Source organism: Macrobrachium nipponense, chromosome 18 (assembly GCF_015104395.2).
Source record: "Macrobrachium nipponense isolate FS-2020 chromosome 18, ASM1510439v2, whole genome shotgun sequence".
Classification (NCBI taxonomy): Eukaryota; Metazoa; Arthropoda; class Malacostraca; order Decapoda; family Palaemonidae; genus Macrobrachium; species Macrobrachium nipponense.
Window position 1 is genome coordinate 72,356,948 of NC_087211.1, and position 14,089 is coordinate 72,371,036.

At 38.7% G+C, this 14,089-nt stretch overlaps 1 protein-coding gene and 1 pseudogene across 5 annotated transcripts in view; both read left to right on the forward strand.

The window, feature by feature from the left end:
* Positions 1 to 14,089, forward strand: part of LOC135197146 (uncharacterized) — a 102,681-nt gene that overhangs the window by 72,984 nt on the left and 15,608 nt on the right. The window lies entirely within an intron of this gene.
* The window catches only part of LOC135197145 (general transcription and DNA repair factor IIH helicase subunit XPD-like), a 38,490-nt pseudogene that overhangs the window by 20,608 nt on the left and 3,793 nt on the right, over positions 1 to 14,089 (forward strand).

The following is a 14,089-nucleotide window of genomic DNA, read 5'->3' on the forward strand; positions in this document are numbered from 1 at the left end:
ATTTGTATGAAAATTAATCTAACACACCACTAAGGAAGTAGAGGAGTCAGAGAAATACTTATAAGTCTTTTGAGGGGAACCTTGTAATTATATTTTGTTCATGAAACTTACCTGTCAGATATATATATAGCTGTATTTTCTGAAGTCCGACAGAATTTAAAAACTTTTGACACACGCAGTGGTCGGCCAGGTGGTTTAGTACCCATTCCGCCGCTGGGAGGCGGGTATCAGGAACCATTCCCATTTTCTATTCATAATTTTTTTGTCGCCGGTGCTGAAAACACCTGTTTTCAGTACCTCCGTCTTAGGATTTTGGAAACTTCATTGCCGCTAAGTATCCTAATTGTCTTTTGATTTATTTACTTGGATTGTGGTAGGCATACGCTATCTTAAATTGATTTGAATTTGATTCATTTTTGCATAAGATATCTGAATCTAGTTAGGCTAGTTTCAGAGGGGGTTGTCTGCAAAGATAGGGTGTGGCTACCGAAAGTTCGGTAGATCCGCACTTGGTATGCACGAGGGGTTTGGGTCTTGCTTCTTTGTTGAGATTTGTCATGTAAAGGAGTGTGAGACTTTGTCTAATTCCGTAAGGAAGACGTATGATTCGTATGTACGCAATTAATCAGTAAAACATGTCTAATTCCGTAAGGAAAAAGTATGATTCGTATGTACGCAATTAATCAGTAAACAAAAGTCAGGTAGTGAACCTGCTAACCTTCCTGTAGACTTTATTTTGCCTAACCCTATAGTATGGCCTACGGGTTATGAATATGTCTGCGAGAGGTGATCGCTCTCCTTCATTGTTGTGAAGAGTGTTACTTCTGTATTGTTACTCCTAACCTGTAATGTTGCCTTCGGGCCCTAAAACAGTGTCTGTAGAGGTTATTGCCCTTTTTCTCTTATACTCTTTCGATTGTAACTTAGAATCGAAAGTGCTTGCTTTAGAGAGCAATAGTGAAGTGGCTAAGTGCAGTGACAGTGCCCCTTGTGTAGTGGAGGGTGCGTCAGATCGGCCTTATAACGCCTCTAGGTCTAGACCTCTGTCGGACTCCCAGGACCACAGGGAGAGGGCATGTCGAAAGCCGAAGGAGGGTTACGAGGAACCCCCACCGATCTGGCGTGCCTTCGGCAGTTTCTGATGAAAATCCCCAGACTGCCAAAGTTCGTGCACGTGCACGAATCCTGAAGGATTGCTTCTCGTCCTCCGAGGCGTCCTCCCCGTCCCCGCGCAAGGGTTGGAGCTCTCGGAAGGACTCGCGCCCTCTAAGAAGCTTTAGAGAAGGAGGAGCTTCACGTCCTCTCTCTTGTCAGGGAGGGAACGTCAGATCCGGCCCCATAACGCCTCTAGGCTGGACCTCTGTCGGACTCCCAGGACCAGGGAGAGGGCATGTCGAAAGCCGAAGGAGGGTTACGGGGAACCCACATCGATCTGGCGTCCCTTCGGTAGGACCTGTTGACGTTTCCCAGGCTGCGGAAGATCGTGCACGTGCACGAATCTCGAAGGACTCGCGCCCTCTAAATAGAAGCTTTATAGAAGAGGACGCTTCACGTCCCCTCACTCTCTCGTTATGCGTTTCAGTGAGAAGTAAGAAGGCGAACGTCGCCTGATCACGTGTATGTCTTTCCACCGAGAAATATGAAAAAGAAGGCAGTTTCTCTCGCTTGTTTTGACGCCTGTCAGGAGCGTGACGCTTTTCTGCACGCTTCTTTTGACGCTCGGCTTGAACGGGACGCTCGGATGGACGCCAGGCGCGCGCCAGTGGACGCCGAGCGTCCTCGCAAATGGACGCCGAGCGCGCGCCAGCGCACACCAGGTTTGTCTCCTGGCTGAACGTTTCTGTTGAACTCTTCAACTTCAAGCTCTTGTTTAAGATTTGAGCCTCAAGAATGTGAAGTAAGCAGTGCTTCGGAGGAAGCTTAAAGTGAACAGACAACTTCGTCTTCGAAACCCAGCAAGACCTCGGGTTTCGTGAATTCAAGAGGTCTCTGTCAATATTATATTGCTTTTCGCAAAGGTGGATGGAGTTAAGGAAAGCTCAAGGGAAGATCTCGTTTTCTCTACCGCAGTCAAGACTTTGCGATAAGGCAGTGACGGGTTATGTAAAGGCTCGACGTCTCGGCGACGTTCAGTAGGATTCTTGCAAAGGCATTCATCAAAAGGACGCTCTTCAGGAAAGCGCAAGACAGGACTTCCTTTGCCACACTGCCAATAAATTTTAAGCTTTAGCAGGCATTAGTTGTGATACGGGAGAGGAAGCTGGTTGGAGAGTTTCTTCCTCTTCCAGGATAATTTTGCAAGCTTTTTTTAGCCCATCGGAAAGGGTTTTTGTTTTTCAGATGATAGATTTTGTTAGTTTCTAGTCGGGACTACGCTGCCGAATTGAACATCGTCGTTCTACCTGCCGTAAACCCTGTCTCTTAACAGGATTCTTTGCCCCCTTTCTCGTTTGAGATGGGAATCGGAAAAAATAAAATGCTCGACTTCCTGGATTACGTTTTGTCAATTCAGTGACTTTCCCCATTGACAATATACTATCGTTTTGTCAAGTAAGTGGGTATCCCCTCATTGTGGGACAAAATATCTCTTTGTCCCGTAAATGGGTTAGTTCTCATTGACACATCTCTTTAACTTGATATTGCGTAAGCGAATAAGCTCTTATTGACAAGATTCGGAAGAGCTCTCATTCGTCATTCGCAGACTCGTACAAGAAATAGACTTGTAGACTACGTCAATGAACGCTTATGTCCAATAACATAAGAAGCTTGAGCTGTCTGCTTCGATTCTCTAAGTTTTGTTCATGAAACTTGCCTGTCAGATATGTATGTAGCTGTATTTCCGAATTCAGCTATATATATGTCTGCCAGGTAAGTATGAACAAACTTTATTGTGATATAATTTCATATTTTGCCTTGCGTTATTTTACTACTGGTTGGTTCAAGTCATATACGCTTGCTGTAGTTACCTCTTCGGATGGCAACCGAGAGGTCTATTGTCTATTATTTTTTAAGGACATTTATCGTTACTCCCTGCAGCCTTCCAGGAGTTTCCGATTAGCTTTTACCGTTGTATGGTAGTGTTCTGACGACACAAACGCATCTATATATTTAGCGTTTGCTGTTTCGCTTAAATATACCAGCTTGAGAGTCTCTTTTTGCTAAAAAAATAACGGACCTATTTCTTCGTAGAATAGGGTAGCTGGCAACCCAGACATAAAGTTAAGAGACGACGTTCGTAAGCTGCTGGCTGCTGCTGTGTCTGACTGTCCAAGTTCCAACCGAGCCAGTAACAGATCGTGCGCTGTCATGCGCTGTAGGTTACGTCTCTCTCTCCTGCGGGATTGACTGACTAACCGTATCTCTGTGCTGGCGGTTACGTCTCTCCTGCGGGGATGACTGACTAACTGTATCTCTGTCCTACAATCACGGACTTTAGCCTAAGATTGAGGGGATTTCTTACGTGAATGAATAAACGTTGCATTCTTGTTTTTTGCCTTACTATGTTCAACAGATTATATCTTAATCCTTTCGGTGCTCGTTACCGCACGGTATAGAACTACGAGTCTACCGCAACATTGCACTTTTATATGCTCTCCTGCTTAGGCAAGCGCAGCCTTATAGGGAAGTAAGCATAGCATACTCGGGGAGGGAATGGATTAGCTTGCTGGGGACCATTTCCTTCCTGAAGAAGTTTGTTTCCCGAATAGACTGCAATTCAGACCACAGTTTTTTCCCTACCGGGAAACTGAAATATTATTCAAGATCTAGGAATTATTCTGAACATCTCTCAGTGCGTCATGATAGAAAGAAGTGCCGGACATCTGGATAGTGTTTCAGATGTCCTGGATCTTAATCTGAAAGAAGTAAATGCAATTCGGTCGTCCCTCCAGTCCTCGAAACGAGTTTTTGGAACCAGTGGTCCACATCAACTCTGATATTCCACAGCTCTCTCATATCTTAAGAAGTATCTTCTCTCGGTCCCTGCTTGAGTTACGAGAAAGAGCCTATTATAACACAGGCGTAGAATGTAACGATCCTCTAGAGGTTCGTTACAGGATTGCAAAAGTCCGTACGAATCGTCTCGATCGACGCAGCAACTTTTGACTTCCGAGTGGAATCTTTCTTTAGAAGTAAGTGAGAGTTGTGGAGACTTTAGGGACGCCCTTTCATTCTTCTCTTCGATATGTTGAGGACGAAGAGGCTTCTTCTTCTCTGCTCCCTTTTTCTTGATCCGGGATCGGTACATTAAACGCCATCCTATGATATTAAACGGGGATGGATGTTTAGTCTCTTTTCCCCTTTTTCAATCGCTTAGGAAATGTAATGAGGATTTATGACGTCACAGGGAGCGACAATGACGCTGATCGCCCCATGTTGGCCTTCAGGATCCTGGATTCACAGAGGTCACATCCTTCCTAGTTCACTTTCCAAGGACCTTTTCCGAGAGAGTCGGTCTACTCTAACTCGAAGGTACCTATAACCTCTCCGCTCTGGTCGACAACGTTCAGACTATCGAGATGTTGACAGGAATAAGATTACCGTCTTCCATTTCCGTCTGAAGAATGGGATAAGCTGGCAGTCACAACTATTAAAGAATACGCAAAATATGTTGTTGACGGCTTTTGGGCTCAGAGATTTGCGTCTGTCAAACAACAAAGCCCTTCACGATCTTTGAGTTCTGTGGAATCTCGAAACTCGCTCGCCATCTACTTTTTGTCTCACCTGTTTTCTCGGAGTCAGACACTCGTGCGAGATCAGGCGACATATAGTAGCCCTGAGTTTCTTGTTGACGAAGTCGGTTGCGTTTATACACCCCCGATGATCGTGTAACATGAGACCAGGTTGGACTGTCAGCATTCTTCCTTCGGGACTGAATCGCCTTTTTGCTCCTTGCTCCTTTCTCCTGGCACCAGAAGCTCGAGTCAGGAGTTTGATTCGCTGACGACGTTGGGTTGCGTTGATACACCCCCCAAGGTTTGCTTAGATTGAATCGCCCAGGCAGTCCAGACACTCATCCTTCAGCGAAGAATAGTGCCTTATGGTCTTCAGGGTACAGCCTTGCTGTCCTTGATTCGTCTGACTGGTCAACTGGTCGGTCACCTGACTTTAGTACAGACGGACTGACTGTGCATGTCCAGATCGAAGCTTTCAATATGGAACTTAGACGTAGTCTGAAGTTCTTGATGTCAAAGCATTCGAACCTCTCTACTCTGTTAACTTCTTGCATGTGATCAGGAAGGCCTTCTTCTAACCACCCTAGATACGACAAAGAGGGTTAGTGAGATTTTAAGCCATCGTCAAAAGTTTTGCTTTAGAGAACACAAGGCGGTGTGCTCTCTAAGCCTTTCGTTGTGGCCTAAGAATGGAAACCCGTTTTGTCCTTGGGCCAGGAGCTTGGAAGCAAGGATGGCACAAGTTAGTGGGCAGGAGCCAGAGAGAGTCCTGTGCCCTGTCAGGTCTCTCAAGTTTTTATCTACATAAAACTCAAGAAAGTCGAAGTCATTCGGGCAATCTGCAGTGTTCCGAAAAAGACCAGACTTGCCCATATCGAAGAACACCCTGGCTTTAGTGTTAAGGAGTTCTTTCAAAAATGCTCTTCATTGTGTTTGCACAAAGATTTGAAATCTTTTTATTGAATGCTCACGAGGTGAGGGCGCGGCCTCGGAAGCATTTCAACAGAGCATGACACTCAGCAACATCCTGAGTACCATGTTTTAGCGAAGCAACTCTGTGTTCACTTCACACTCCCTGCGAGATGTGAAGATGGCATATGAGATCTGCTGCTCGCTAGGGCCATACGTGTCTGCAGACACAATCTTGGGGGCAAGAAGTACCACTCATCCTATCCTGTAGAAAATGGTATGGTCAATATGGTCTAGTCACATTGTGGTCACGCCCCCGTTGACAGATCATCTGGAGTGCACCAGCTTTATAGGTCTCTACCTCGCTGGCAACTCTAGTAAAGCAGAAGCAGACTTGGGTGACAGTAATCACGAAGTCGGCTATGCTAACAGGTGGAACCAAGATGTAAATCATCTGCATGCATTTGTTTCCCAAAATCCTTCTATTCTGTCCCTTCCCACCTCCAACGGTGGGATTCAGCTATATATATATCTGACAGGTAAGTTTCATGAACAAAATGATATTGTTATGATACAATAAAGTTTGTTCATACTTACCTGGCAGATATATATAATCAAGTACCCACCCACCTCCCCTCAGGGGACAGTGGAAATAAAAATTATGAATAGAAAATGGGAATGGTTCCTGATACCCGCCTCCCAGCGACGGGAATGGGTACTAACCACCTGGCCGACCACTGCGTGTGTCGAAAGTTTTTAAATTCTGTCGGACTTCAGAAAATACAGCTATATATATATCTGCCAGGTAAGTATGAACAAACTTTATTGTATCATAACAATATCATTTTATAAAAAAAAATACAGTATACAAAAGTTTAGTTAAAAATGGACAAAGTGGAGACTGTAAGGAGATGGTAGGTGAAAAAGCCCCGGAAAGGAGAGCAAGGGTAAATGATGCATCAGATGACACAGTACAGTGGACAAGGCTATGGTTCAATACTAGTACTACCTAAGCTAAGACTGAATAATGTGGAGAGAAAGGACAATTGCACAGGATACTTGAATAGAGGGAAGATAAGTATATAGGCAAGTGATGCCTAACAGTTGGAGATAGTAGGAAGAAGTATTAGGGTTATGTTAGAATATGAACAACTTCCATTACAGAAAGGTTGCAGTTAATGTTAGGATTATATGGGATAATGTCATTAGTTATAACTTTTTTATTGAAAATGGCTTATACTCCCTTGAAATTTGAAGTTCTCGCAAATTAATATTACCCTTATTTTTTCTTTTCAGGTTTTACAGGCAAATGTCGTAGTATACAGCTACCATTATCTGTTAGATCCAAAGATTTCTGAAATTGTATCGAAAGAAATGAAGAGTGAAGCGTGTGTTGTGTTTGATGAAGCACATAATATTGGTAAGAAGTTTTATTCTCTTCTTTGCTCATGATAAGGAAAATAGAATACATATTCACTTTTAATTTCTTGATAACCCTGTTCTCTCAGGAAAGAGCATAATTAATTTTCATTAGCAACAGATGCAAAAACCATTGCACAAGCATTTATACTTATGCTCAAGGTTATTCTGAATCAGTTCAGATGTTTTGATAAGAGTTCTGGGAGAAAGAAGGAAAAGAAGAATTTAGTGTAACTTCATTACATGTATGTACATACACAGATGGTGTCAAAGCGCCACTCATACGTAGTGAACAGTATTTAGAAACATCTGCTTTATGCATTATTGCATTACAACACTATATATTTTCACTTTTAGGTACGTACTTTATTTGCAAGAAGTTTAAAACATGAACGAAGTAATTGCATGACATTTTACTAATTTATATGCTGCTTAATTGTTTTGATGGTAATTTTTCCTTTGGGAACTCTCACATAATAGCTTTTTTCTCTTTTTTTGTTGACAGATAACATTTGTGTAGACTCCATGAGTATCAGTATCAACAGAAAGGTTTTAGACAAAGCCAAAAATTGCATATCCACTTTACATGATCACATTCAGAGGTAGGTTAAATATTTTTCCAGGTGATTACGATCTTTGATGGAATATAAACCTGTGAGCATGTAAGAGCTATCCTCAATTTCAGTGTAGGAATTAAGAAAATATTTGTCAGTGTTTTCCTGGCATAACTATTGAATCCCCATGAACATAAGTTTTTTTATGTAACTAAATGGATTTCTATTGTATAATCTTTTCCCTTATGTTCTAAACTTTTATTTATTATTCCCATAACTGTAAAATAGTTTTATGTACAATGTCTGCAGTTGTTAGGTGTAAGATACAAGTTTTATCCTTTTTTTTTGTCCCTAAGTTAATAAAATGGAATCAGAAAAGTGCTGTACTCTCTTCCTTGAGTACATTAACCTTTATTTTGCTGTATATAAAAAATTGTAAATCTATTTTTGGAAAGAATCTTAAGGACTTATAAAAAAGATTACGGTTGGCTAGTATTATATGTCATGTTATTTTTGTTATGAATAATTGAAGCATTGCCATTTTTAATAACATAATATATATTATGTACTTACTTGAATGAGGATTAATTCTTTTATTATAAGTCGTACATTGGAAATCAAGTTCCTAAGATCTGTACAAAGAGTATACATTTATACACACAGTGATGAAATATTTTAGCATTCTCGGATAGCTATTAATTGGTGCTGCTATCCATCCTTGTGTATTTGCTAAGCTTAATTTCTAAGTGCTATGATTTTAATATTTTTGATGATAAAAACTTTGTGCTTCAATATATAATACATCCAAGGGCTAATATCATATGTGTCGAACAAAGGTCAATAGTGACCTTAATTTTGGACTACATAAGGTACAGGTTTCATATTTGGTTCACTTAAATTTATCAAGCTTTAGGTAAAATATCAAATATGAATTTGCCATCAGTGGGGATTTTGATGATTTGCAAGCAACTTGTGCATTTATGTAGAATTTTGTCAAGAAATAAAAATGTAATCTAATTCCAGAATAAAGGAATCTGATAGCAATCGTTTGCAAGATGAGTACAACAGATTAGTTGCAGGTCTTCGTCAGGCAGCAAGAAGTGAAGACGTGGTAGCTAATCCAGTTCTTCCTCATGATATAATTGAGGGTTTGTATTTACTTTTGTTGATCATCAACATTAAGATTGGTCTTCAGATGATGCACAAATCCCTGCCATTTTGTTTGTTTTGTTTATTTATACTTATTTTATTCAGGCTTTTTTATTATTATTTTATTCAGATGGTTGTATCATTGTATGAAAACTATTAGATAATGCTTGAGAAATGTACTGTACATGCATTCTGAGTGATAGTTGTATGTGAGTAGTATTTCAAGATATAGTAATTCCTGGAAAAATATTAATTCATATTGTACATCAAAATTTAAGAGATCAAATGATTGTTATTAAAAGGCAGTGAAATGGGATTTTCAGTAATTTACCCATACAAAGCAGTCAATTATAAAAATCAATATACTGTACTGTATACCTTACAGCATTTATGTAAAAATCAACAAGTCAAGAGAAAATGTTTGCATTTACAATAATTCTGGAAATTGAATATGATGCATTTGATCTAAAGCATTTAGAAGCTTGATAATCTTAAGAAGGTTGCTAAATGAATTTCATGATAGGATGTAGTATAGATAATTCAGTGTACAGTACTTACTCCTAAGTGTTGTGTTCAAAGTAACAATTCCTGTAAAAATGTCATGAATTATCTGAATCAAAAAGGAGTCCTATCTTGTGTACATCTTACAGTTTAATGAAAACAGCCGCAGTTTTATTCAAGATCAGGCCTACCTTGAATAACATCACATTTATTCACCAGTAAGAATAGTGCCCAGCTCCATAGACAATTTGATTTGAAGTCATTTGCTACCATACGGATTGGTTGCCCTCTGCTCCTCAAGTACTCTTGATGACAATAACACTAAGACTTGTGAACCACAATACAATTGCTATCCTGCAGAATCATAACCTCCAGACATGTGATGTGTGAAAACTCGCCATTCTCATGCTCAACATATGCTGGAGCCCTACATGGCTGTAAGTGTAAAGATGGTTATAGAATTCCTTTCATGTAGGTTGTAGGTGTAAAGGGTGTGAAAAGTGAAGGTGGTTCCATCAACACACATCACCCATAGTCCATGGCTGCACATAAAAGGAAGTAAATATCCCTCAGTCCAGTATCTTTCAACTCTTCCCACTCTCCAGCATTGTTGAAATTAATCCTACACATAGAGAAGGGATAAGGGATTGTGTATCTCCAACCATCTGGCAGCTGTATCTTTTGTATGATGTTAATTGCAAATGATTCTCAAGAAAATTAAAAGAAGCAAGAGAATTCCTGTTATTTTCAATGGTGTATAATTTTGATCATGAAATATCTAGTGAAACTTAGGAGTACAGGATTTGAAAAACTAGTGTATTGTCAACAGTATAATTAAGAGTCAAGCCCATTGCGTTAAGAATTATTGCTCAGGGGGCTGGTTAACCTACTTTATATATTTCTGTGATGCTGTTTTAATATAAATTAGTTAATCAATAGGTAATCCAATAAAATACTTATAAATCAGCAAAGAATTAAAATGCTTTGTAAAAAAAACAAATAGAATTAAATTAATATATAAGGTATCAAAGATTGTGCAACAAAACATTACAGCAGTTTTTTATGTGCTTAGAAAAATTACTGCTAATCTATTTAGTTTTCATAATATATATTTTAAGAAATTAACCAACTCATGGAGACTTATGCATCCAACAAGACAACAATACTTTCAAGTTCATATTAACTTTTTTTTTTATCAAATTTAGTTTTATTGTGCCAACAAAACTCTTGATGCTATCTTGTTTGCTTCAGACAATATACCTGGGACGATCAGAACAGCAGACTTTTTTGTATCATTCATGAGGCGCTTAGTAGATTTTCTAAAACATCGACTTACTGTAACCCATGCTGTTCAAGAATCTCCAGCTGGTATACTCAGGGACCTGAAAAACTCGTGCATTTATTGAACGAAAACCATTGAGGTAAGCTTTTAAGGATAATTGTTTTTAAAGAGGTTTTCTAACTATTTTTTGTATTGCATTATTTTGATTCAGTTAAGGAAAACTGTTTGACAACTTTGCTTTTGAGTTTTGGAGAGAAATTACTGTAGGGAGGTTTTGATTTAAGTTATTATGTAAAAAGCGTGACAGGTTGTAAAGAATTTATTATGGTTGCATCTTTAGTTACTTCGACATGATGACATAAATTGCACGTTCATAAGATGGATAAACATGAATTGTCATTTGCAGCATGATTGTATGGTTGAGAGATGGAGTCATTCTGAAGGAGCTTAATTAAATTTCACCAGTTGGTGTCCCCACTTCTGTTGGAAGCTTCCTGGCCAAACATGCCTTTCAGGGTATTATTAGGATTACGTAATTATTATTGTTATTGTGGAGAAAGTATAAGTAGATCATGGAGGGTAATTAAAACAGAATTTGTAATTATGTATTCTAAGAAGTATTTTCAATTTAGTTGTACAATATGTCGTATAGTAAAGGAAATGGCTATGTGGCTTTTTGTGGGAAGGCTGTATTGGTGAACTGATACTGTAACGAATGTAACAGATGATGTAAGATAGCACAGGATTTTAAATGTATTTAAATTTAATGCACAGGATTTGAAATGCTCATCTAAATTTTTGATTCTCGACATGTGTTGCAAGAAGAGTTGAGAGAAGAGAGAGATGGTGAACTGTTTTGTACCAATGGATAAGTCTTGGAGTAAGCGAAGCATTTCTGCATTTATGTTACTTTAAGGAAACACTAGACTGTGAGGCAGGGGTATAGAGGATAGTAGGATTAGCTGCAGAATAGATGAAATGTAGAGGGATAGCGAGACTACTTTCGAAAACATTCCATTAGTAGAGAGAACAAAGACTTTGTATGGTTACTAAGGCCTGTACTACTCTGTGCAGCAAGGAGGTGGTAATTTTGAAAGGATGTGACCATAGAATTTTAAGATATGTGCCCGTAGTAGAAAGGGAAGATTGTTTTCTAAAAGAAAAAAGTGGCAGAGACATGTAGTGATATGAAGTTAGAAAATAGACAGATGTTAGACTTTTAGGAATACCCACTCGTGAATAATGTGTACAGTTGAAAGGGAAAAGCTAACTTTAGACAATTATGATGATATTTTATTTGACAAATTAATTTAACTATATGTAGGCTTTTTTCCTTCTTGATTTCCATATCATGAAAAATTCATACACTCATTCTGTTCCAGATTTTGCTCAGAACGACTGTCTTCTATTGTAAGATCACTAGAGCTAACTGATGTGTCAGATCTAGCTCCTCTTGTTGCTGTTGCTCATTTTGCTACTTTGGTGTCCACATATCTACAAGGATTCACAGTGATAATTGAACCTTTTGAGGATAAAGCACCTAATATTCCAAATCCAATACTGTACTTGAGGTAAGTCTTCTGAATCTACTGATGTTATGTTTAGTTTGAACACTGAGTATGTAGATTCAGTATTTCTGTAGTTTTTTGCTCTCTATTGGTTTTGAATAATCATTTTGCATTTGGAGTGCAAAATGGGTATTCCAAAGCTTTTACAGTCTACTATAGTAAATAAAATATGTGCCCCCTCCTTTGTTTAGCTTTTGACCAAGTTGAAAGAAATTACTCTGGTGACAGTGCCAGTTCTTCAACTCATGTCATTTGGTTTAATGTCATTCAAGGAAAATTAGGTATGCTTTTGCTCATGGGATAGTGTATACATTTTAATGATAATGATACCATAGTCTCAACTCAATTCTCCCTTTATGGTTTCACAGTTGTTCTTTCTGTCATTGTGGGTTTTTGTTCCTTCCAGAGATAAACCTAAACTTGGTACCAGCTGTGGCTTGATTATTAAATCTTCAACATTTAGATTGGAATGTAAATAAATTGTAGAATGTTTTCCTTAAGTTTGCAAATTGTTCTTTGATTTCTTTATTTTGCCTCAATTGCCACCAGGTGCACCAAATGAAGGCGATGTTTTAATTATTCATATTGCTGTTAGTAGAAGTTTCTATGGAAGTTTTCAATAGCAGGTGGTTTTTTGGCTGAATTATAAGCTATTTTTGGGAATACAGTGGACCCCCCCGCATTTGCGTTCTCCGGATTTGGGCGGGACTCACACATTCGCAGATTTCCCTAGGGAACGTTTCCCCGCATTATTCGTGGAAAATTCGCACATTCATGGTATTTTTCTGTGAGAAATATTCCCAAATTCCTGGTTTTTTTTTTCAATTTCATCATAAAATGCACTTTTTTGTGATAAAACTATTACAAAAACCAAGTGTGAACATTTTTGGTGGGTTTTCTTGAGTTTTAACTAGCAAAAATAGGCTGATTTTAGCGTTTTTATAGGGGTTCCAAACATACGCGGGTTTCTAACTATTCACCGGGGGGGGGTCTGGTACGCATCCCCTGCGAATACAGGGGGACCACGTAAATCTTTGTATTCATCATGTTGAATATATTTTGATGCATTCGACTTATGTAAGTAGAAGTTAAATTCTAATTGGTTGGGGGTGTCGGTACCCTCCTAATTTTTATGCTTTTTTTCTTTCAGATGTCTTGATTCTTCCCTTGCCATCAAAAACCAGTTTTCACTAAGTTCCAGACTGTTGTCATCACATCTGGAACGTTGTCACCTTTGGACATGTATCCCAAAATTTTAGATTTCCATCCTGTTATACAGAATTCTTTCACCATGACATTGGCTCGCTCATGTATCCTTCCAATGGTGAGTACTTACCAACTAAGGTTTGAGTATAGAATTTTGAGTGTGCAGTAATAATATTTTAACACAAAGGGAAGTAATATGAATGTATGTGCATTAATGTCCAGAAAATATCTTAGTGTAAATGTCTGATATAAATTACATTAACACGAGCAAAATACAGGATTAAGAAAACCAAACGGGAGTGATGTAACTAATTCTTTTAATCTTATGTTTTTTATAATTATTATTACATAGATAGTTTGTATTTCTTGGCAAATAATGTATGGCAGATGTAGAATCTACTGGTCACTTTTTACTAGATACATTTGAAATTGTAATAGCCAAAAGTCCCTCTTAACTTCTCAAATTCTTTGTGCTCTTTTTGGATACGCTTGTCACGGCAAAGCCTTGAGATTCAAGAGCAAGAAATATGATGCAAACGAAATTATGAGTGTCTGGGTTGCAGGAAATGTACCCGGGTTTACCATAATCATGACGTGATTATGTTTCTGCTACTGTACATCATAATTTCTTCATATTTCTGCACTGGGATCTCAAGTCTTTGTAGTGACAAGAGCATCCAGAAAAGCACGAAGAATTTAAGAAGTTAAGAGGGCATTGTGACCATTGCAATTAATTTTGTATGGCAGATGTTTAGAAATAATTGCATTTTGGTGTAATTGCCTTTGCATTACACAGAATAAGCATTCCAACCTACTACATTGTAATAT